This window comes from Acanthochromis polyacanthus, chromosome 19, assembly GCF_021347895.1.
Source record: "Acanthochromis polyacanthus isolate Apoly-LR-REF ecotype Palm Island chromosome 19, KAUST_Apoly_ChrSc, whole genome shotgun sequence".
Taxonomy (NCBI): Eukaryota; Metazoa; Chordata; class Actinopteri; family Pomacentridae; genus Acanthochromis; species Acanthochromis polyacanthus.
Genome location: NC_067131.1, coordinates 22,972,977 through 22,998,722, shown reverse-complemented (window position 1 = coordinate 22,998,722; position 25,746 = coordinate 22,972,977). Strand labels below are relative to the sequence as shown.

The following is a 25,746-nucleotide window of genomic DNA, read 5'->3' as shown; positions in this document are numbered from 1 at the left end:
AGATGAAATGCACCTTTACTTGTCTTTTCTGTCAACCCCCCCCCCCCTCACTTCTTTACGATAACTCAGTGTAGTTGACAAATTTTAAAAAAAATTGGATTGTGTGCTGATTTTTTTATTGCACAGATCTTGGTCTAAGGTCAAGTATTGGAAGGTCTATGTTGGTAAGTTGTTTACAAGGTATGCTGGACCAGAAATGCTCTCATTTTACCAGCATATCTACATTCCAAACCACATCTGTGGTCAGGAGTTTTGTGTGGTAATGAGGTCGTAGATACAAATGGCAAAATGAGGTCCCTCCATATAGTTACTGTGTTTACTCTGAGCTGTGGTTCACAAAGTGGGAGTACCCAAGGGGATGTGGAGGTACTACGGGAGAGTGGTAAGATGATTTCCATACATTTGGTAAAGTTTTAAAATATTACAAATTGCATATTTTAACCTTACTGGGTTACAAAAGATTAAAAAAAATGTAGTGAGTCTGCTGCTTCTACATCCTGATTGTTTATGATGCGTCAGTTGTAGATGTACTGTACTGTGTACAGTACTGTGGTTGTTAGGCTGTTGTGTTTTTGTGTTGTTGTAAGACCTGTGTTTCCACCATAGACTGCTTTGAACAGGGCTTTCTATATTTCAAACATAAAAAGCCTGGGGATAGTGGGGATCACAAGTTTTTGGCACTGTTATTTTGGGGGTTAGATTTTTGAAAGAACTCAGAACCCCTGTCTTAGAGAATCCTACTCCTACCCTTTCAGCCTTGAATACACTCCCTTGTGGATACGCACATGGACAACTGTGGGCACCACAGATGGTATATGTTGCTATTTTACTACTTGTCAGCAGCAAGGTACTTGGAAGACTCTGTTCCTGATATGGACAGTCAGGCGTAATACTTTTAAGTATGTGCACCATTGCCCCTTGTGACATAATCCACTCAGATGCCAATTTTGGCCTCCTGTGCAGACTCTGGCAGCCTGGGGAGATTAAATTTACATCATGAGGACCATCACATACTCATTTACATGAGTACCATACTGCCCTTAGATTGTGCAAGAAGCTCTGAGTAGAACTGCTTTTTCTTTAAGTCAAGAGAACTGGTAGAAAACTCTTGAATAGAAAATGCTCGTGGGATTATTTCATTGGCTTTGGCAAGACATCTGGATACCACAGAAGGAAATGTAAGACATTACTGTGGAAAACATCTGGACTGCCTTCGTGGCTTGCAGCCTCCATGCTCTGGCAATGGATACCAGGTAGAAAATGAAAAAGCTGTATTGAGTAATAAAGGTTTAATAAGTGTTTTTCTTTATACACTAATTCTCACCACGTAACAGCAATTGGTTGGCTGTCTGATTTGCTGGAGGTTATAACTCTTGAATGTTCTTCCTTTATGAGGAACAAATTCAGTGCTGCTTGATGCTTCTTAGTTAAATATAAATACATACTCACATTCACAGTTCGACATTTAGATGAATATGTTGCCCCTTAGAGGGTTCTGTAGATTTTTGTTTTCTAATAGTATCAGTTTGTAGATTAGCATTTAGAGCAGATAACATCCATTTCCATCCATTTCTCAATGGATTGCTTTCATGTAAGCAAAGCAGAAGCATAATTTTGTTACATTCCTGATGCAGAGACTCAGGTGCAGGCAATGAAGACACAACAGAATTCTAATACAAAAATATTTATTACAGAAATAGGGTATTTTATCGAAACAGAACTGACAAAATTGAAAACGACTAAACTCAAGAAGGACCCCTAAAGGGCTGGAGATATACAACAACTAGAAGACTAAGGCTACGTTCATACTGCAGGGCTTAATGCCAATTTTTTTTGTGAAATCCGATTTTTTTTTTTTGCGAGTTCGTTCACATTTCCAATTAAATGCGACTTGTATGTGATCTCCTGTTTGAACCTCACATGACCTAGCTTGAAAAATCCAAACTGAATCTCCATGTAATCTCCTATCTCCATGTTAGGAGATACAGGAGAATCAGTTTGGCATTGGGCGAACTGAATCGCGTTTCCCTCCCAGGACAGTTTGGTACGATCAATCATAGCACGGGAGGCGGGAGTTAATGCTGCGTCATCTTCAGCACCTGGATTACCCATAAAACACCTGCGCACCTCCCGTAACCAAACACCAACATTCAAGATGGCGACCGCAACACATCGATCTTTTACCACCACTCTTTCTTCTGTTTTGAATGAGCTAGATTTGACCTTAAAACCACAGCAAGAAGTAGCTTTGAGGGCTTTTCTTTTTTCTTTGCTACACTACCGACAGGATTTGGAAAAAGTCTGATTTATCAGCTTGCTCCACTCGTAGCTAAGAAAATGGGCCTGTATGCTAATCTGGTCGTGGTTGTTGTTTCACCACTCGTGGCACTGATGGAACAACAAGTAAAGGATGCGAGTACATTTGGGGTCACTGCTATGCAGCTTGGTGCAGTGACAAAGACATTTTCAGCGGTCAAGCTCAGTTGTTGTTTGGAAGTCCGGAGGCATGGTTGCTAAATGATAAATGGTGTAACTTATTGTCTAGCCAAATGGATCTTGTTGGTGTCATAGTGGACGAGGTTCACCTGACATACAAATGGTACGTATTTTTTGTTTCTGCAAAATTACTTGATCCATAATACCAAGGCTAAAAATGTAAACATTCTAATATAAATGCTTTTGCCACCAGGGGCCAAGCTGCAAAGGGCAGGCGTGCTTTCAGAGACAGTTTCTCAAGGCTGGCTGAACTGCGATCCATGGTCAAAGCTGGTGAGATTTATTTTTACATTGTTAAATGACTACTGTATTATTAACAGTTACAAAGCATTAACAGAGTGATCTCAAAGGTAGCTGCAATACTCATTGCACTCACATGCAAAAGATTTGATTTTCAATCGGTATGCGCATTAAAACCAGTCAAACCAGTTTTTATCCCATTGAGATACATTCACTGCACTCACATGCTGGCCTTGGTCCGATTACCCTAAAGATAATCAGTCAGTATGCTCAAACCAGTTCTTGTCCCATTGTAATACATTGGAGCACCCTCTATTCTGTGACCCCCTCCAACTTAATGAACATGTTCATATGCATTTTGGAAATCAGACCAAGGGTCTTAGTCCAACTTATGTGAGCGTTTTGCGGGGTGTGGATATGATAATACTATAGTTCCTCACTACAAAATGGAGGAATATATTGCAAGAGCTTGTTTAATATTTAGCCCAAGTGACTTATTTTAAGTTCCAAGTTACAATTATATAATTTAGCCTAGTTATGATAATATATATATATATATATACAGGTATATATTAAAAAATGTCAATATGACAGTAATGACAATAATTTACAGGAATGACAGTTAAGGTCAATATGTCCCCCCAGTTATGTATTCATATTTTTTTAAATCATTGCTATGATATATTTACAGTTGAATTACAAATTGTTTTGTTTTTTTCACCAGGTACACCAATATTGGCACTGACAGCTTCTGCAGACCTGAAATCGAGAGCAATGGTGATAAGGCAGCTACTTCTGGACAACCCAATGGTTTTGACAGAGTCCTAACAGATCGAACATCAGACTTGGAGTCCAGCGTATTTCTGGAGATTCTCTGGACTGTCTGGACTGGATTGTAGAGGAGCTAAAAGACAAAAGGCTGTCGATGTCTCCGATAATAATTTACTGTCGGACATTAAAAGCAGTTGGGAGAGTCTTCTGCTATTTAAAAGCAGAATTGGGTGAGGATTCTTGGGTTGACAGGGATCCGGAGCACAAACTTGAGAACTTGCTTGTTGGCATGTATCATAGTAAAACGCTTTCAGAAAATAAAAATTACGTGCTATCCTCTTTCAGCGGAAATGGCAATTGTAGAGTTGTGGTGGCCACAACAGCTCTTGGTATGGGATTAAATTTTCCTAATGTGTCCCATGTAGTTTTATACGGTGTACCTGAGGATGTGGACGTCATTGTTCAGGAGATTGGCAGGGCGGGGAGAAACGGGGCGCAGTCACATGCTGTGATTTACAGTATTAAACAAAATACAAATGTGGATGACACAGTAAAAGAGCTGCTGAATGTAGCCCTGAGTAGAAGCATCCGAAAAGCTTTGTACAGTCATTTTGATGAAGATCCCTCATCTGTTCTTCCAGGACATTTGTGCTGTACATATTGTCACTTAAAATGTGTCTGCCACCCTGACGGGTGCAAGGAGCCCTTGCCTTTGTATGAGCGACCCCGAAGTGACGCATCTGTATTCACTAAAAGTAGAGGTAACGGATGATGACAGAGTACTGTTAAGAGATTTGCTGGAGCAATACCAAGACCATTTGCTTCATGAAACTACACACCTTTGTACGAGTAAAACTGCTTGCACTGGTTTTGGTGTAGAACTCATTGAGACCATCATAGAGCACAGTTCCAGAATCTTTGATGTGTCTTACATAACTTCACACCTTCCAGTTTTGCATACAAGCATGCTGAAGGTATTCTCAGAATAGTTCAAGAGGTTTTTGAGGATATTGAAAACTGTCCAAGTCCAGCAGATTCTGACATTGATTCCTTTTCGATTCCTGATATAAATTACAGCGGGTACTTTGATGTAGAAGAGACCCAGGGTGCGTCATCACTCAGCAGTTCAGAGTCAGGAATAGCTCCATTGGAATGCTCATACTGATTTTCATTTACTTTTTTTTGTAATTACTGTGAATGAAGATATTCTCATTCATGCCTTTTCAGATAATGTCTAAAACAACTTGTATTTCTTACGAAACCATTTGAATATATCCCTAAATGTTGAATTACAAGTTTCTTTGATGTGAACTACATGATGAATAAATATTAAACATTTTAAATGATCAGAATGCTCTTTATTTTTTAAACAAAGAACCACAGTAAGTTTTCTTTTGCAACATGAAAAAAGGGTGAAAAAACAATCTATCTACCAAAAACAGTATAAGTAAAACAAAACAATGTGAGCGAAAAGCTTTTTCTTCACCTGAGGGTATGTACAACATAATAACTTTTAAGAAAGTGCAAAACCAATTTAAATGGACAAAAAACAGTATAAAGAAAACAAGATAAAGCGTGAAAAGCTTCATTATCTTCCCATCAAGATATGTGCTACATTTTAAAGACCTTTTAAGAAGGTTCAACTTCTAAGAAAGTGCAAAAATTTGAAAGAAATTTAAAAAAAATCACGTACAGTGAACCCTCGTTTATCGCGGGGGTTACATTCCAAAAAGAACCCACGATAGGCGAAATCCGTGAAGTAGTCAGCTTTATTTTTAACAATTATTATACAGTACTGCACTTGGGGGAGCGCTGCAGCCGCAGCCAGGTGGGCGCCGCGGCGGTACTTGTGCCTCAGAGAGCGGGCCTGGCTGAATCAACTGGAGCAGTCGGGGGTGGGGAAGGCTCGCGCCTGTGCTCTTCTGGGGAACGCGGCTGCGGTGGCCAGAGACGGCTGGGGACCACGTCCACTGTCCGGTTGACGGCGGGGGAAAAGAATAAGGCTGCTCCGTCAGCTCCGTCTTTCAGGGTGTCTCACTACATGGAGACCAAGGAGAGAAATGATCCAGCGCTCCACAGCAGGCAGCGCTGGCCTGTATGGCAGAGGCGCAGAGACTGTTCACGTTGGTCAGTCCCTTAGTCAATCAGGATGCAGAACACAATACACTGTTTTAAAAAAGCATTAAAAAAAACGCGCTAAAAAAATCTGTGAAACAGCGAAGCCGTGAAAGGTGAACCGTGTTATAGCAAGGGTTCACTGTATAATCATAACCTTCACAATAAGTTTTCTTTTCCAACATTAAAAGAAAAAGGGTGAACTATAATATAGAAAAGTTTAGCATGACAAGAAAAACAAATTTAAATCTATGAAATACAATATAAATTAAAACAAAAGAATGTAAACTTTTTTATTATCTTCATTTGAATATATGTGCTACATTTTTAAGAAACCTTTAGGAAGTGCAAACATGAAAAAAATTAAATAAATAACTAAAAATAATATTACACTGTTTACTTATAACATTCACAGTAAGTTATATTTTGCAACATGAGAAAAAAAATGTTGTCCTATAATGTAGAAATATGTTTAGCATAATAATAAAACAACAAATATAAATTCTAAATTCACAAAATACAGTATTAGTTTAAACAAAGCAATATAAAATGTTTTTTTGTTTATCTTCACCTGAAGATATGCGCTACATTTCAAAGAACTTTTAAGAAAGTGCAAAATGACAAAATAGTAAAATAACCTATAACAACTGATCCATAGGTCAAATTACAGTCATGCTCAAAAGAAATGTTTTCAAATGGGAACATTTCTCCAGTCTTTCAGTTTGTCTTTCATCCACTGGCACAGGGAATCGTATTTTAACTTTCCCAGAAGGTCGTTTTGGAAGGAAGGGAATGATCTAAACTCCCTGTGTGGTTGGCACTTGAAGAGTTTGGCTTTAATGAAAATGTCAACAAGGCTCTCAATGTCATTTAGGTCTGAATGTGTGCGGTGCCGTCCACTAGGTGTTGTGACCCGAAGTTCTCCATTTATGTTGTCCATAAATTCCTTTAGGACACCAATTGACCGACTCACTCTGTCTGCTGACTTCTCATTCAAGTTTGGACCAAGCCCCTTCAAAAATGACTTAAGGTAGTTATTAAGATGCTCCAGGTGAAGGTCGAGAGGTATGTTGTTTTTTTTCCCCTCCCCGGCCATTCCAAAAGCGGTTCCAAGTGACGCTGTGAGCCATTCGAGGTGACAGTGTGCAATTGACCTGTACGGTCATCAGAAAAGTGCTGTAAGCATAGTGGCTGTGGCCATATGCTTTATAGTAAAGGAGTGCTACTTTATAGAGGCGAAGTAGACGTTCACCATCTCCTTCTTTGACTGCATGTTAAGTAACAAAAAGCCAAATCCAAGTCTTGCCTCAGAGTGCTCCTTCTTGTGATCCTTTTTGGATGATGTGGAGGTAATGGGGGGACATGACTGAGTAGATGACACGAGGTTGTGCTTTTTACGCTCATGGATTTGCTTTGCTTTCTCAGAAAGGTATTTTTTTCCACAATCTTCTTTACGACATGTGAAGTGCACCTTTTCTGGACCTTCTGGTTGGACCATAGTATCAAGCAAAACAAACGTGTCAACAACTTCTCTAGCCTTTGCATGTAACCACTCTCTCTTCTCCTCCTCTGTTCCTGTCAGCACTGCCTTAGGAATGAAGTCTGTTGGAGTGTCTATAGACCAAAATAACAAAAAATTAGATTATTTACTTTAATTTCACAGTGTTCAATAAACAGTGTTCTATACAATTAAAATGTATCTTGACTATACCTTTCATATCTTTGAGGCTGAAGTTCTCCATCGCTGCAGCCAGGAAGAGAGCCACAGTATCTTTATTCATAAAGCTTTTGTACTCGTTGTATGCTGCATTGGGACCCTGTTTGGCATTCGAGCACCTAAAATATAGAATTTAATTGAATTGAACTGAGTGGAATTTATTTGAGTTGAGTTGATTCGAGTTGAGTTTAGACAGACAGATAGACAGGAGAGTTTATGATACTTTACTTTAGCACATTCATGTTGGCATAGAGTGTGCCATGATCTTTCACTGATTCCTTTTTGAAGAATATTTTTTGGTGGATCTACAATGCAACCCACATAATGCAATAAATTATTGTAATAAAACAATTGAGGCATAATAAAAGACAAGAATGTTTTACCTGAAGCAAGTTTCTTATAGCGTGCCAGTCTTCGAACTTGAACGCCAGACCTTCAAACCGTCCCTCCTTGGTAGCAGCATCTGCGAAAACCCATTGTACATTACGGCAGTTGCCTTCCGTCAGGCGGTCCCCACTGTTACGACCCAACCTCTAGGGGCTGGCTGGATGCAACAAAATAACCAGATGTTATTGGTTTAGGTAAGGGATTTATTGCTTAGTAGTAAAAGGGAACGAAAGAGTGACAATAAAACACAGGACTGGTGGGTGTTGCTAAAACAAAGAACAGAATAAAACATAAAGGCTAACAGAGTTTACAACTAAGCTAAACACAAAGAAAACAACTAAACTCCTTAGCCAAACAGAACTACAGAAGCAACACCCACCACCAGAAACAGAAACTAATACAAAACGTGTACAAACAAACTAAACAGAACTGGTGCCTCTGGAACGACGTACATAATGAGCATAGTTTACAACAGCTCAACATACATAGTGGTTTCTACACAGAGTTGGCAGACTACGAAGTGGAGCCTCAGTCTCCACACTAAACTAAAGCCAACAGAAGGTCGGAGTTGTCTGGAACACCCACCACAAGTGCTTCCAGACCGAATGACCACACAGGACCACACAAAACCACAAAACAAAGAGAGCACCAGGGTGGACTGGTCTAAACACCAGCCACCAAGCCTAATGGCGTGGTGGGGCTTTATAGTCCACAGGTGTGGTGCTTGGCTGCCTCCGATTGGTCCAGGGAGGAGGAGCTGCTGGAGGGTGGTCCAATGAGGACGGCCGGAAGGCGGGGAGAACCAGACGAGAGTGCAGGTTGTCATCAGCTCGGTTGTCAGCTGAAACGGCTGGCAGCTGGGGCTCCAAGAGACTCTGTAACAAGCCACAGCTGCACCCACACACAAACTTCTCCCAAACAGAAGGCCCAACAAAACACCACCTCAGAACAAACGGCACACCAATACTGGTGGCCGTAACACCACCGACCAATACACAAGAAACTCCATCAGGTCCTCGTGGTACATATCTGAAAGAAATACAGAGTGTATATAGAAATAAAGCAAAACAAAAAGAATTGATAGTTGGCTACAATGCAGACTTAAGAAAAAGACATACTCTTTTTGCAGATGTTGTAGCACATCCACAAGCTCTGTGGTTTTATTCTCATTTTTGAAGATAATGCCAAGTGGGTACTGAAATGAAGATGCAAACTAATACCATTAAAGTAGTTATAGCTATATTACAAAGGTAGTGTCTACAGATACGGACCCGTACCCGTAGCCTGTGGCCTACGGATACGGCACTTTCCCTTAACATAAATATTAATGAGCCGTACATAAATATTAATGAGCCGGCTGATGAACGCGCTTCGTGATTGGCTGGTAATCCGACGGATATAAATATTAATGAGCCGGTGACGCTGATGAAGGCGCTTCCGTGATTCGAGGTGAATCTGCGGAATGAATGGCGGAACTAACAGCCAGCAAACTATAAGTATTTTTTTACCTTCAAAAGTAGCGACAGACTATTACATATTAACAACCTAAACAAAACCCTGACGTATTTTCTGCGTCTGTCAACACAGACCCTGTCACAGTCACTTTAATGTTAGCGGACTCTGTTGAATGGCTAAGTTACATAACCACAAACAAATCTCACAATATCACAGTAAATCGAGTAAATGTTTTTTTTTAATTCATGCCGAATTAAAGAGCTGCTCCTCACCATTCACGAGTGTTTGTTTCATATTCGACATCCTTAATTTTATCTTGTAAATTAGCGTCCGAAATTAAATGGGAACATTTGCAATGGAGTTCGTCAGCCGCTTCCACCACTGAACGCGGTAAACTAATTAATAGGAACTGGACTTCAATTTAGACACGGCGTCTAAAAGCGTAAAAACTACTTTGTCTACGTAAAGTGTGAGAGGAGACGGTGTATTTTTAGTTAAATTATACAATGTTCGCCGTCAAAGTCATTCATATAAACTGCCTGTAATGTGCAGCAAATAGTAGTTAACCATCGCCAGCTCTTCAGTGACCTTAACACGTCCGTACCTCTAGTACAGATGCTACGGGTACGGGTCCGTACCTCTAGCATCAACCTATTACAAATGTGTTGATAGTGTTGTTGTTTTTTGTTGGTGTTCACTTACATCAGTGGAATGCTGCGCTGTTTCATCTGAATATTGGTGTGGTATCTGTTGCACCACAACTTTTGCCAAGGGTTTGAAGGCATCCAAATACTCTGTTAGAATTCGGCTTCCCAACACAGTGAATTCTCTGCGGGTATGATGTTGAATTTCAGGTTCAGGGAGTGAGCGAATGATGTCATACTTTGAAACATCAACTACTGGTTTTTCATTACTGAGATGGTTAATTGGAATGTGATCCTCAACAGCTATGTGATGAACCCAGTGAATTGACTTATTGGTATGTAGTGAGGACTGGTGGTGTGTTTTCACAAAGAAGTCTATATTGTCAAAAATAATAGAGTATGATGCAGTTGGAGCTGGTTGTGAAGATGGAGCTGGCAGTAAAGATGAAGTGCTTGTGGATGTGTTATGGACATCTTCAAGTTCTGCATTATGCAGTTGGCTGAAAGGCAGGTCTGTAAGGTGATCAGATTCAACACCATCACCTATTTGAAAAGATTTGCATGAGTAAACATTTAATAAACAATTATGGTTGCGTGATATGTGCACTAGTATCTTACTTGTCAATGTAAGGTCTTCCATGCTCTTGGAGATGTCCAGTTCCAAGCGCCTTTCAACTGTATCTGTGAGGAAAAGCTCATTGCTGACTTTTAATGTTTGGAGAGATTCTCCACAAAGTTTGGCTACCTCTTTCTGCTTTCCTATAGCATTGCGGTAGTTAGTTGTGATGGCCATTTTTGACAGCCTATTAAAGGCAGACTTTTTAGTTCCACCATGCTGCAAGATGCTGTTAATATAATAGGCAAAGACTGATAAATGAGGTTCCCTTCCTCTCAGTGCTACAGATAGACCAGCACAAAGTGCAGGGACATTAACCTTGCCAGCAAGTTGATTTCTCGCGATATTTGTGAGTTCACAAATCTCTCAAGAAAGCATCTTGTACCACTCCCGCTTTCACTGTTCGGGCAGAGCCAAGTTGGTACGGGCCAATCACGCAGCAGTATTCGTGTGTGGGGCGGGATATCCGGGTGTGAAGACGACACCAAGCGCCAGTAGATCAAAACAAACACGGCAACGGAAGACAACGATCGTGTTGATGCTGCTATTAAGTCAGTTTTAGCCGAATCTCGTATCGCTTCTTTGAAGGAAGAACAACGAGAGGCTCTTTGCGCATTTCTGGATGGTAAAGATGTTTGTGCTTTTTTACCAACGGGTTTTGGTTTAATCTACCAATTGGCTCCGCTCGTTATGAAGATCCCGCGATTGGCTAAAAACAAACCTGTCAGAGGCGGGACATACTGTTGCATTGTCCAATCTGTGCCTCTTTCCTCTGAACGGATTTACATGGAGCGGTCCCAGATTGATATTGTGAAGTACTATCAAGTACTACACAATTATTAATCTGGCTATTGCCAGGTTACAGGGACATTGTTTTTGCTAATTGTTTGGAAAATGCTTAAGAGGAAAGGAGACCGACGCTCAAGGTCCAGCAAAAGGTTTGAAAATGAGAATGCCTTCAGCTCTTCTCCTGAACTCTTCCAGAGCATGAATCCATGGTGTAGATTGCATAGGTGGATGCATTCTTTTTCCAGTAAGCCAATTATTTTGGGTTTTAATTCAGCCATGAGCTCTTTGTGAGATGAGATTGAATTTGCAGCAGTCTTCCAGTTTCTGTTGGCTATATGTTGAAGAATTCCTGCTTCCATCTGATCTGCAACAGTATTAACTGATTTAGTGGGAAATGTTGTGATCACCTGTGGGGAAAAAAGACACTCATATAATGGAGGACTTGAAAGTTGTTTTTGAGCTAAATTTACAGTGTGTTGAGTAGGCTAGCTGTTGGATGTGTCACGAACTGAGGAGGGCTGGACCCGAGCAGAGAGCCACACCACCAAGGCTGGTTAGAATGAAGTGTTTTATTGCTGGGGGCTGAAATGGTGGCTTGGTGGGGGAAAACCAGGGTGCAGGAGCGGGGGGTTCCAGGCAGGGACAGAAGGGGTCCAAGTAGGAGTGGGGGTCCAGGCAGGAGTGGGGGATCCAGGCAGGGGAAACCGGTGATGACTGGTCTGGGGAGAGCCGGAGGGGAAGGAGAATGGCAGGGATCCCAGACAGCTGAACTGTGTGGAGGCAGGAAATACAACGTAAGAAAACAAGGTAAGAACTCAAAACAGATATTGTGGGAGGCAAGAGAGTGAACTGAACTGTGTGGTTCTTGTTCAATACTCTGGCAGGGAGTGGAAGGCTGAGCCGGTACTTATTGTTGAGGTGAGTCAGCTGAGAAGTTAGACTCCACTCAGGCACTGAGGAGAGGATGGGAGACAGACAGGGCAGAGGAGAGGATGGGAGACAGACAGGGCAGAGGAGAAGGGAGCTGTGACAGTACCCCCCCCCCCCCCCTCAACGGGCACCTCCCGGCGCCCCATGGACCCAACCAAAGAGGGGCCCACCGGGGCAACCAAGGAGCAGACAGAAGGACACAGGGACCAAAAGGACAGGAAGGGCAAAAAAGACGAGGGGAAGGGACTGAAACGACAGGAGGGAGGGGTGGGAGGGAGGGAAGGCTGGGAGGGACTGAAGGGGACTCTAGGCTGGAGCTGGACCTGGGCTCGACTGGACTGGACTGGGCTGGACTGAGGGAAGGGAAGGACAACCTGGACTGAGGGAAGGGAAGGGAAGGACTGGGCTGGACTGAGGGAAGGGAAGGACAGGACTGGACTGAGGGAAGGGAAGGACAGGACTGGACTGAGGGAAGGGAAGGACAGGACAGGACTGGACTGAGGGAAGGGAAGGACAGGACTGAGGGAAGGGAAGGACAGGACAGGACTGAACTGAGAGCAGGACTGGACTGGACAGGACAGGGCGGAGGGTCCGCTCCGGAGGATGGACCGTAGGCCGGACTGGCCGGGGATGAGTGGGCCGGAGGGTCCGTTCTGGTAGGCGGAGGGTCTGTTCCGGCGGGCGGACCGTAGGCCGGACTGGCTGGGGATGAGTGGGCTGGAGGGTCCGTTCCGGTAGGCGGAGGGTCCAATCAGGAGGGCGGCCCGGAGGTGGAGCTGGCCGAAGGTGTACTCGCTGGAGGGTCCACCTCTGAGGACAGCCTGGGGACCGGACAGGCTGAGGCAGGTAGGGCAGGGACCGGACCGGCCAGGGTTTGACAGACTGGGGCTGGCAAGGCGGGAGGAGCCGTATTGAAGGGCGGCTCAGAAACTGGACAGACGGGGTGGATCGTTCAGGGGGATGGCCCGGGGGCGGTACAGCCAGGATGGACCGCTTCAAAAGATGGTCTGTGGACTGGGCAGGTTGGAGCTGGACAGATAGGAGGGGCCGTTCAAGAGGATGGTCCTGGGGATTAACAGACAGGCGGGGCCACACCGGCGGACGGCCGAGAGGCCGGACAGACATCTGGGTTGGAGGCTGGACCGGGGGCGGAGCCGGGTCCGGTGGGTCCTCTGGGGGCGGAGCCGGGTCCGGTGGGTCCTCTGGGGGCGGAGCCGGGTCCGGTGGGTCCTCTGGGGGCGGAGCCGGGTCCGGTGGGTCCTCCGGGGGCGGAGCTGGAGGGAAGGCGCAGAGCCTCCTAAGGGGCTCGGGCAAGGCCTTATGCCCTTCTAAGGCCGCTGAGGTCGCAGAGACTGGAGGTGGGGCGTCGTCGACCTCTGCGGAGACTGGAGGCGGGACCGGGAGCCCCTCCGGGGGCCGAACCGGAGCCGGGGGGCCACGGTGCCTCCTGGCCTCGCGTCTTCGACGGCCAGGCCGCTTGGCAGGTGGTTCCATGGGCGGCAGGGAGACAGGGCCCGGTTGGCTGCCAGGGGAGTCAGCAGGTGGGTCATTCAGAGGAGCACTCAAAAACTCACGGATGTAACAAGGTAAGTAGTTGACCAATCCGGGTCGCTGGCCCGCGGCCCAGGATTATGCTTGAGTTCATCCTTCCATTTCTCCCACAGATCGTATAGCACGTTAAAAAAAATGCTGTGCTCCTCGCAGGAGGAGAAGATGTCTACAGATGTGTTTTGAACTAGGATCTGGGTGTTGGCTGGGTCCGGGGCTGGTGGAAGGGAAAATGGTATGGGCCGGGCTGGAGATGAGGAAACTTGGGTAAGCAGGGTGACGAAGTGGTTCAATTGTGCCTTTGTGGCGGCCATATCCTGTAAAGCTTGGCTGTATTGAATTTTCAGGGTCGGGCCGGGTGTTACCAAGGACATCTGGCTGGTTAAAACGGTGAGTTGACTCTGCATCTTCTGATAGTTGGCGGTGAGCTGACGGAAGGTTTGTTGTAATTGCTTGATGTCAAGTGGAGTGGGCAGGTCCGGCCTTGGCGGCGAGTTCTCCGGGTCCATGTTTGGCCAGAGTATTCTGTCACGAACTGAGGAGGGCTGGACCCGAGCAGAGAGCCACACCACCAAGGCTGGTTGGAATGAAGTGTTTTATTGCTGGGGGGTGAAATGGTGGCTTGGTGGGGGAAAACCAGGGTGCAGGAGCGGGGGGGTTCCAGGCAGGGACAGAAGAGGTCCAAGTAAGAGTGGGGGTCCAGGCAGGAGTGGGGGATCCAGGCAGGAGTGGGGGGGTCCAGGCAGGGGAAACCGGTGATGACTGGTCTGGGGAGAGCCGGAGGGGAAGGAGAATGGCAGGGATCCCGGACAGCTGAACTGTGTGGAGGCAGGAAATACAACGCAAGAACTCAAAACAGATATTGTGAGCGGCAAGAGAGTGAACTGAACTGTGTGGTTCTTGTTCAATACTCTGGCAGGGAGTGGAAGGCTGAGCCGGTACTTATTGTTGAGGTGAGTCATTAGTGAGATGATCGTCAGCTGTCCAGGAGCCGTGGAGGTGGTTGATTGCCTGAGTGGAGTCAGCTGAGAAGTTAGACTCCACTCAGGCACCGAGCTGCGGGGGAAGATACAGGGCAGAGGAGCGGATGGGAGACAGGCAAGACAGACAGGGCAGAGGAGCGGATGGGAGACAGGCAAGACAGACAGGGCAGAGGAGTGGATGGGAGACAGGCAAGGCAGAGGAGAAGGGAGCTGTGACAGGATGTTTGATATGATATATTCAGAGGTGGTAAAGTAAGTTATATCAATACTTGAGTAAAAGTACAGATACAGTAAGTCTAATAAAAGTAAAAGTCTTTTTTTTTTTACTTAAGTGAAAGAGTAAAAACATTAAAAATGCCTAAATAAATGGTACAAATAATAACTTGGTGACTTCAAAACAACGACTCCCAATTTCACCACCTTTACTTTTGCTTTACTACCTTTTGTCAAATTATACCCATATTTCCCACCACAGCGGCATCAGTGCTGGATATACGTGTTGTTCCGTGCACTTTGGTTCTGCATTATCAGAGCGATTCACGGATCAAAACAAAAATATCTCAAACCCTATCCAACTTTTTTGATTTTGTATATTAGTCGTTTCATAGTATTTTTTAAAACGGAATTACAGAAAAAAACACTTTGATTTGCTGAAGAGTACACGGATTGAGGCTATCTCACATCAGAGAATCAATTCATTATTTGAAACAATGTGAAGAAAAGATACCCGACGCAAATCCTGCATGTCACACCACCCAGCAAGCCTACATATTGTTTATGCAAGTGTTCAACTTCAGCTACCTTGGTAATGCTTTGCCTCGAAGATGATGCCAGAGGAAGAGGTGGGGGGCCAAAGCGAATCTTTTTGTGGTCTCTTGGTGTTTTGGATGGCGTTAGTCGTTGCCTCTTTTCACTTGACGTTTCCGACGATGAGGAGGCAGTGGATGGCTCGTTACTTTCGGTTTCTTGCCATTGTTTGTACAGAGGAAAATCCCGTTCCAAACGTGTGAGTAAATTTAAGCAACTTTTACACATACGCACCGACTTGGTTTGGCTCCGATTTAAAGTTATTCCTAACACTGTTAATCGTTCGGAAGGAGTCTTTTGTTGCATAGCCTTTTCAAAAATAAGTGTTGTACTTGAGAGTACCCCATGTATTGGCAGATTTTTGTGACAAAAACGGCAGTAATCATTCACCGCGACGCTTTCTCGGCTGCATGCCATTGTTGTTTGGACTACATGGACTTCAAGGTCGATTTGTTTGTGCGTCACATCCGTGTTACGCTGATTGGTTCTTTCTCGTTCAAGCTGCATTCGTTAGCCCCTCCTTTTTGAAATCGTCTCCTATCATCACAATGCCAGACTGCCTTTATTTGTATTTATATTAATACATAAATAAAGTCAGTCTGGATTTTCCAGGCAACACACGACCCAAAAGTGTCCCGCATGCGCAGAAGAGGACACAACAACGACACGCAGAGAGCATCAGTGTTTACGGAAGTAAACATGGACGCTAACAGTAGAGCATGTCTGGCCATTTTAAAGTTGTTGTCCAGCCGGAGCAAGCATATTTATAACTTAATCGTTTTAAGGAGAAGGTCAAGAAGGAAGAGAGCCAGGATTTTGGCCCTGGCGTTTTGTGGGGCAGTGGCAGCAACGTCTGTCCAGAGACGGTCCTGCTCCACGGACAGCAGTCGGCGGAAAATGCGCAGGGCCTGCTCGGTGAAGCGCCTCCACTGCGACGGCACCATGTTCGTTCTCCTCCTCCCTTTCCCTCCATTGACTGGACTCCACAGTATCGTCCGCCATGGTTCTTGTTTTACTTGAATGCAGAATAGTGACGTTTGTCGTGTACCAATGACGTATAGCTCGGATAAATGTGACCTGGCCATTCAGACTGAAGTCGCATGGCAAGAAATCCGATACCTATCAGAATTAGGACCACATATCCAAGTGGCCTGGGTCGCATTTGAAAAAATCGGATCTGTGTCTTTCAGACTGTCATGAAAGGATCAGATACAGGTTCCATAGGGGCAAAAAAATCGGATTTGGGTCACTTTAGCCTGCAGTGTGAATGTAGCCTAAGAAACCAAGAGGGAATTAGCACCAATAACTGAACTTATAGAGGGCCTATAATAGGTTGGAAGTTAATATCTGGATTTACTACTAAATAAGGAAAAACAAAAATCCTAACCTGGACACTGTACTACAGTGACAGGAAAGGTTGAAGGAAAATACGCAGGTTTAACAGACCAAGCCAAAACACGGCAAAAATGATCAAACTATAAACTGGTGTCTCAACTACAACGGACTGGAAAACACCACCAGAATTGAGACTCGAAACCAGTGCCCAAAACAATGACTTGAGTCCAGAATACTCAATAAACCAGTCAGGTTAAGAACTCAAAAGTACATAGAAAATCAAGAAGGTAATCAAGACCACACAATGCTTGACTAAAGGCTATGTTACGAATGCTAACTAAGACAGGGTACCGGAGTAGAGGGGAGAACTGACTGTCTGTGAGCAGAGCCGGAGGGAGAGGGAAATCCAGGTGGCGGAGGCGATGTGTGACAGACACTGTGGTGGGGCAAGAAGAAGCTGGGGAATGGTTGGAGGGATTACCGTTTTCAGGCATGATCCAGAACAGGAAGTAACAAGGAGTTACATTGGAGCTACAGGCAGGCGGGGTCCAACTGTAGAAACAAAACGCGAGGTTAGTGTCATTACCAGACTGAATAGTTAAACTGAGAACTACGAACATAGCAGTGACAGAGTCATTCAATGGTCCGACGAAGAATGATGACCGAGCCCCGCTTATATGGAGAAGTAAAGGTAGATGATTGTGATTGCTCCCACCTGCTTGATTACCAATAGGTGCCACACACCAACTCACACCACCTGGACAGAGAGAGAGAGGGAAGCTGCCACTACGTGGAGTTCAACACAGAGGCCGTGACAAATTTAGGGCTGTACATGTGAAAATGGTGCTCCTGTCTGCTAAAACTTTGTAATTAAAGACAGAAAATTTCAAAGCCACCTGCAAAGTTACCCATATCATCTCATTATCACAACAGGGGTCGGATCATGCTTGACAAGGATGGTGAAGGAGGATGAGGATAGTGGCAACAAATGAGGTGACAAAACTGAGGATCATTGGGGGATGGGGGGCAGATTAGAGCTCACTTTCTCCCCAAATGAGCCCATTTCTTTGTAGTCTCGGCCCATCTGCAGACAGTTTCCCACTGTGATTTTGCAGCCATCTCCTGTCCCATTTGGTGCCACTCCCCTCAGGTGCATTACTGTCCTTTGATTAACACACAGCTGAGTTAAGAGCAGAACACAGCCATTATAAAATCTGCTGTCTCACACATCAAGAAGAAGAATGGCTTCATAGCCATCTGGCAGCACTGATCCACTTACATCTGGAGTCTTTGTGTGTATGGGTGGGATTGTCTGTGTGTGTGTGTGTGTGTGTGTGTGCATGGTTGTGTCTCTGTGGAGCTACTTGTGTGACCTGAATGTTCATGTGTAGTTGTGCAAATGCTTTCATTAGCAGGGGGAAGAAGAGGAATCGCTAAAGAGAAACATACATAGAGCATAGCTTCTGTCCAAACAGCTGCTTACCATTATTATTCTTTATTAGTTTGCTTTAATTAGGTCTATCAAGAATATGAAGCATCGGATGTTACATATTTTCTTGACGACATATTCAAAACCAGCAACATCTTAATCTATCACCCAGTGTGCAAGAGTGAATAGTGCAGTTTCAGGAACAGTTTGTAGCTTAGATTAATACACATTTGGTGCAGTGGAGAGTGTATAGCTCAAGATGATGAATGTGAGATGGACTTAAAGTGAACTGAAAGTGTTCATGGTGCTGAAGAAACATGTCACCAAGTGTAACATTGAGAATAGCTAATGTGACTTTAATAGATTTGGAACAACAATGGATCTCTAAAGCAGAAAGCAATATATTAAATACAGTCTTCCTGACTAACTTTTTGTACCTTTTTCATTTAGGTTTAACACCACATAATTATTAAAGCAAAGAATGGCAGTTTTGTGACAATCGGTATATGTTTGCCTGTCTGTCTGTCAGCAACATTACTCCAAAACAAACTAACGAATTTGGATGAAATTTTCAGGGAAGGTCAGAAATGATTGAACGACCAAATGATTAGATTTTGGCATTGATGTGGCTTTTTGTTTGGATCTACGGATATGTTAAAGATTTCTGTATTGTATGTTGCAAGATAGCAGCAGAGTGTCACTGTAACTGTGACTACAAATGAACACTATGCCAGCTGTCTGCTGACGTTCACATGATTGCGATCCTACTACAAATCCAGACCTATCAGGACTTATGATACATGGATGAACTGATTAAATTGTGAAGGTGTTTCTGAGTCCCATGAATTCTCATCGCCCACTACATATTTACGTCACACGATTCGGTATCTGTACATAACACACACATGCATAACACACACCTGTGCTCAGCGCAAGATATATTTTTTTGTGGGTACATCTATATTAAATGTCCACATTCTATGGTGCCATGACTTCTCCCATGATTTATTTCAAGATTTCAGCTATTGGAAATGATGCAACAACCGAGCAGCCTTGGCGGAGTACTGCACCCTCTGAGTGCCTTTCTTTTTTATATTTTTTGTCAGTTCCGTTACTCATTGGCAATTTTCTAAACACTTTATGTAAATGATTGTAAATAGGGATAAAGGCACTTAAATGTTAGATTTAACCCCTTCTAATCTCTTTTTTCATAAATATATTCTGAGATATACTACAATCAGTGTTAATTTTTTTTCTTATTTCTTACTCATCATTGCTTTGTTTTGCCACTGAAATGCTATTGGGAGGAGGGGATATTCTGCCAGTCACACATCAGTCACAACAGGGGACAAGTCTTTCTCACATTTTAAGTCCCAGCCCTGCTTTGGCTGCACTCATTGTATTAAATTCAATGAATAATGTTGGGTGTTTAATCATATCTCATGGAGTCCCACAGGTTGAGAATTTACTCATGGTGGTGGGTGGTCTGGCGTGACTGATGTGCATGCAGAGACTCATGCAGTTTAGAATGGGGAAAGCCAAAGCCACAAGTTACAGATGTCTATTAAACGGTTCACATGCAGACTCTCAGTTAATGCTACAGTTTAGCAATTAAATAAGATCCTCATGTACATCAGTAGATGTTACGAGACAGCTGTACACAGAAATGCCTCTAGTTTCCACTCAGATCCTCCTGCACAGATACAGGTCAAAAATAACTTTGAAAAGACTGAAATAAGGTGTTTAAATGTCTTTATCTATGTGATCACCCAGAGATGCACACAGACATAAATGTCAGGTACACTGACGTGGCCAAGGAAAATTCTTTGACGCAGATTTTTGATCATATGTGTGATATACAGGCATTGGCTTGGTTTTCAGTGATGGTTTTACTCTTTGAAGCTGGTCCTAAGATAGTTTGCTGATATTTTTTTCGAACAGCCAAACACACACCACTCTTCAGTGCTTCTTCCGAAGCTTCACCCCTAAATTCATGGCCGCACATTGCCATGGTAATGATACAAACAACAACACTAACAGACCATAGAGAAACATTTCAACGTTATTGGTGTGGAAGTGGATGTCTACTCTTATAACCAAAGCACAGCAAACATTATAATTCAAAACACCTTAATGAACAACATTCAAGATTCCAGAACTTTGTCAGATACCTGGCAGAAACAAAGTGTTTACCCTAATTAAGGAGATTCTTATTTTGTGAGTTCCCTTCACACAACTGAAAAAAAACAAAAACAAAATAAGATTAATTAAAAACAAATAAAAGAAAATTTCATAAAATAAAATACAATAAGATAAAAAATAGTTAGAAATAAACTATGTGCAAATGTTGGCATCTTGTGCAATACTGATAGATAGATAGATAGATAGATAGATAGATAGATAGATAGATAGATAGATAGATAGATAGATAGATAGATAAAACCTTTATAGGTGGCTTGCAAACACGTGACTTTAGCGGTGGCATTCACTTCCGGTTAATTAAGTGGTGGTCAGGACAACCAAAATGACTGCTGCAGAGCAAGGAAAACGCGACTCTTTTTCAGAGTATTTTCATGCTTTAGATTCTAATTCTCAAACTCGATACATCGAAAAACTAAAATTTTGTGATGGCATAGATCCGTATGCGTTATCCACGAAGGATTTGACCTACGAGTTGGAAAAATATCCGCCAATTCAGTTCCCTGATGGTAAATGGTCTGTATTTATATAGCGCTTTACTATACCTGCAAGGTACCCAAAGCGCTTTACATGATACATCACATTCACACACTGATGGCGGAAGCTGCCATGCAAGGCGCTAACCACGACCCCATCAGGAGCAATTCGGGGTTAGGTGTCTTGCTCAGGGACACCTTGAACACGACGGGGTGAGGATCGAACCGGCAACCCTTCGGTTGCAAGACGGCCACTCTACCCACTGAGTCATGCCGCCCCACAAAGATATCTCAAACTATCTGGTGCTGCAAGCAAGCTTTTGCACTGCTAAACAAATGAAGGCTTGGAAAAGCATGGATTCATACAATTTCTTTGTCTGTGGATGGGTTAAAGAAGTCAGAGTTAAGATCCTGAAAGACAAATCCTGCATCATAAAAAGCCGTGTAAGTAACGATTTATGTAAACTTGTACTTGCTAGGTGTGTTAGCTCGGTGGATGCTAAAACGTGTTTCTGCTGTTCTTTTCAGGTGAAACATTCGCAATGTTTATCAAAAACACCAACTCATACCTGGTTGTTGATAAAAGAAGATGGAGAAATAATAACCGCGCACTGCGACTGCATGGCAGGGTAAATAATCCTTCAATGTGACAGTTTTGTGACAGTAAACAAGCTAAAAACAGCGAACGTTAGCTTGTTAAGTGGGTAGTTAGTGTTACCAATCTTTAAAGAATGGGTCTTAAAACCAACATGGAAAGGCTCTAAGCATGTATATCATAATAATTCACTAACCTTTAACGAAGTGATCGCCACAGACTCTGGCGTTCTTTGACTCCGCTCCCTTCGAACTTAAGGAAATGTTAGCAAGCCATTTTTCTCTGCGTCTTTTCATAAAATCCTTAGTGCGAGGCCCTTTTTTAATTTCTTCACGAGGAACCCTGAAGCATCCTTTATCAATTTCGTGATTTGATCGATTAGAACAACCTAAAACAACACATGCACAAGGCATTTTTGACCGATGAGTGAACGTTAGCCACGCTCGCTGCAGTCAACAATCAGCTCCACTGGCCACCACTTCATGATGTGCATAGGTAATGAGGCGGATGTGACATCATTTACAAGCCACCTATTGATCCCACAGTGGGGGAATTTACAATATGTAAACATCCAAGGGATATGTGCAAAGGCATAAAGTATGTGCAAAATTTTGCTATTTATAGATATTGCAGGTGAGTCAGTGATTTAGTAGCCTGATGGCCTGTGAATAGAAACTGTTTTTTTTATTCTAGTGAACTAACAGCACAGGCACGCAAACAGCAGCATCCAATACACAACAGACTAAATACTGGTGAGTTTTTTCTCACTGTTTTGATCAACTGTAAGAACCACAGACCTCACTGTAGACACCATCCATTACCTGGTTTAGTCACAGCCAGTGTCCACAGCAACCTGCTGTTTCATTTGCTGTCCAATGGAGCCCAGTAGAGGATGAGTACCTTGGTCTCTGTCCATGAGCAAAGAAACAGAGCACAATGGTGCTGAAACTAATTTCTTATCTGACATTTTCTCTTAGAAACAAGAAGGAGAGGAGCATCACAACTGCTGTACAAACTACTTTATCTCTAAATACTTGTGCTCAAAAAAAAAATTAGCATCCTCTGGATGAACTTCATACTCTGGAAAATGTGTGGGGGTCGATAGGACTGTCATATGCGCAAGCATGAATGCCCTCTGTTGGTGGTTAATTGGATTTTTTTGTGTGAAAGTCGGAGTCATTTAGTTTGTTTCCCATTTACAGAGCCAGGGCTGTGTACGAACACCAGCTGGTAGGCAATGAGGAGATATTCACTGAATTTGCCAGACAATTTGTTGCATTACAATTGCTTACTCTACCTTTGATGGGATTAATACCTATGTAGGTTTAGTTTATAAAAACTATTTGCTGCTTAATGAGTATCAGGTATTAACTCCAGTTTTAGCAAGTGTTGTTTTCCTTGCATCAGGTTTAGCAGCTTATACTAATTACGGTACTATTTTTGTAGATCTAAGACATAAGGATTATCACGACCCTTAAAGTGGGGTTCTGTTAAAATTCACTTTTTATCCCATAACAAGTGATACAGACATAGCAGGCTATGATATCATATGACAGAAACTGCAACAGTGTGCAAGATTAATATTACATTTATTTTACAGGTAAAAGGCAATGAATGATCCACACAATATGCTTTATATCAAAGTGGAGCAGCAGGTGCATTGTAGTCCACTTTGTTGCCCCTTGGTTATGATTCTCCATTTAAAAGACTGACATGAACAGCTCGTGGGCCTTATTTCATGTGCCAGTTTTCCTCAGAACCACAGGAGGATCTCCAGTCAGACTGCCAGAGATTTCTGGAGTAATCAGAGAACACTGGAAAAGTGACAGAAGTCAGAAAGGAATCAGAGAGCTTTTGATAATACTTGAACTGGGGATTCAGTGAGATGTGATGAAGAAACAAAAGCATAACAGGTGTGGTGCATCAGACGTGGCTGCATTGTTTTCTGAGTTAGTTTTTTGCTCAACTTAAAGTTATGACACAGCAACACCTAAGACTGTACTATCAGTTCACATGAGATCAATCCATTTTTATCCTCACTTGATTCTTCAGCACAACAGAAAATCCACTTCCTCCTTCAGTGTACCTTTAATCTTATGTTGTCATCACATGCAGCATTTATCATGTCCTCTGCATGCGTAAAACATCCATCCCGCTCCACACACACATTTGTACATGTTGGAAATGTTACCTTGTTCATGATTTAGCAATTCAGCATTGACAGAAAATCAGCTCCAACGCTCCAGAGCAGATGCAAACACAGTGGGAGGCTAGTGGACAGTCAGTGTAGGTGTGTGTGCATGTTTGTGTGGAATGTATACTGCATGAGCCGGAATCCCTTCGGAGAGGTGAGAGAGCACACCTGTTCAGCACAGTGAGTAGCAGCAATCTGAGAGATATGCACACACACAAAAGCAATTTAGGCTTGTTAATGTTAATCATTTCTAATTACAACAGTTGCAATGCAGAGACACACACTCCGTTGGGACTTTCTGATCGAGGTACAATTTATAAAGTGAAGCTTTAGCCCAGTAAAATGGCTTTTTCCTGAAGTGTTGTCTTCGTCACCCTCACCTGTCTGTTATGAAATATTTTGCTAGTGGGAGGAGAAGCACAGTGTTGTTTGCAGCCCAGTAGCGCAGTGAAATTAGGGTGTCAAGCTTCACTGCATGTTGTACTATCCTCCCACCTACCTGCACGCATGTATTGTATCCTTTTTGTCACATCACTGCATCTTCACAAAGTCTCACATATTGTGCATGTCATGCTAATGAACTAAATTCATTCAAGTATACACTCAAGTGTTCTAATTAATTTATAATCTTATGCAGTAGTTCTATCCTTTGACTACATCTCTAAATGCCTTTTTTCTCCATTACATGTGACACAGGCTCACAGCAAATTGTGAAAAAGTAATGGTCTTTAAACTGTTGATTAGTACACATGGACACAAAAACACAAAAGTTGTACCTGCACAATATCGGCCACCAATTCCACCTGATGTGACCAGATGATGTGTGCTTGGTTTGTACTGACAAACATATAGCAACAAAACTGAAAGGAAGAGGGCACTACACACACACAAGGGCAGTAGTGCTCAAGCTAGTAGCAAAGGAGGGCTCTAATTCTAGAAAATGCTGGTAATGAGTTCAAATTAACCACATATCCATAAAAACTATTTTTTTCTACCTTTATTTTGTGTTTAGAGTCAGCTTCTTTTGGCATATATATGAAAACTGCGCTTATGTGCATTTTTGCCTATATAACACACTGACAGTTTGTCATCAAAATCATGTAGGTTATTATGTGGCCAAACTGAATGCACACAATCAATTGCTCATTTGACTGGTGAATGTCTATACGATTTGAAGGAAAACCTGCCACTTGATAGACCATAAACGATAATAAGTTGCAAAGTTTCTATATAGCTTCCCCTTGAGAACAGTTTTCCAAAATGTCCATTTACAATGACCTAAAACTCACTTTGCATGTGGATGAAAGGCCAAAAAGCATACAAATCACTACATTTTAAATTGCACCCTGGTATGTACACTGACAGTCATTAAAAACTCTGAGACCATGTTTTTCAACATAAATTTTATTGTGAAGCCCGAAACTGGATTTTCTTCATATGAGTCATTTGTTTAGCATATTGGCAAACAGAAACAAAAGTCTAAAGTTTCAAGAATGATTTCAAAATAAAGAATTTCACAAAAGAAAACGGCACCTGCCAAACACAAAGTCACAACAGTCAATACCGAGTATGGCCTCCATTTGCTTCGATGCAGGCAACAATCCATCGGCGCATGCTTTGGACCAGGCTTCTGATTGCGGGTTGGGAACAGCCCATACGCCTGGCTACATCACTGTAGCTCAAACCGGCCTCCACCATACCCAGTGCCCGGAGACATTGTTCATGTGATAGACGCGGCATGATGCTGTTCACTGGACTAACAATGGTGGCCTTTTTTGGGCCTTTATATAGGCCTTCAAACCCCATTCTCAAATTGTGCAGATACTCACTGAGTATTGTTTGGTGTGTATTTGGTTCACTTTTGCAAAGTGACCAACCCATGTGCAATGAATCATGACAAAATGACAACTCATCATTATCTCAACTACCAGGGCACTAGATCATCAGTAAATCCACAATAAATAATTACAACCCCCCTACAAGTAGAATTCTGCGTACATTTCTACCTCAAAGTTTCTAT

General features: G+C 43.0%; 1 protein-coding gene and 1 long non-coding RNA gene across 2 annotated transcripts in view; both read left to right on the top strand.

The window, feature by feature from the left end:
- LOC110958423 (ras-related protein Rab-26) overlaps positions 1-25,746 on the top strand; it is a 198,449-nt gene that overhangs the window by 115,037 nt on the left and 57,666 nt on the right. The window lies entirely within an intron of this gene.
- On the top strand, positions 8-4,853 carry LOC127531035 (uncharacterized). The gene is made up of 2 exons (XR_007937879.1): positions 8-2,769; positions 3,461-4,853. It is a non-coding gene; the product is annotated as an uncharacterized LOC127531035 (long non-coding RNA).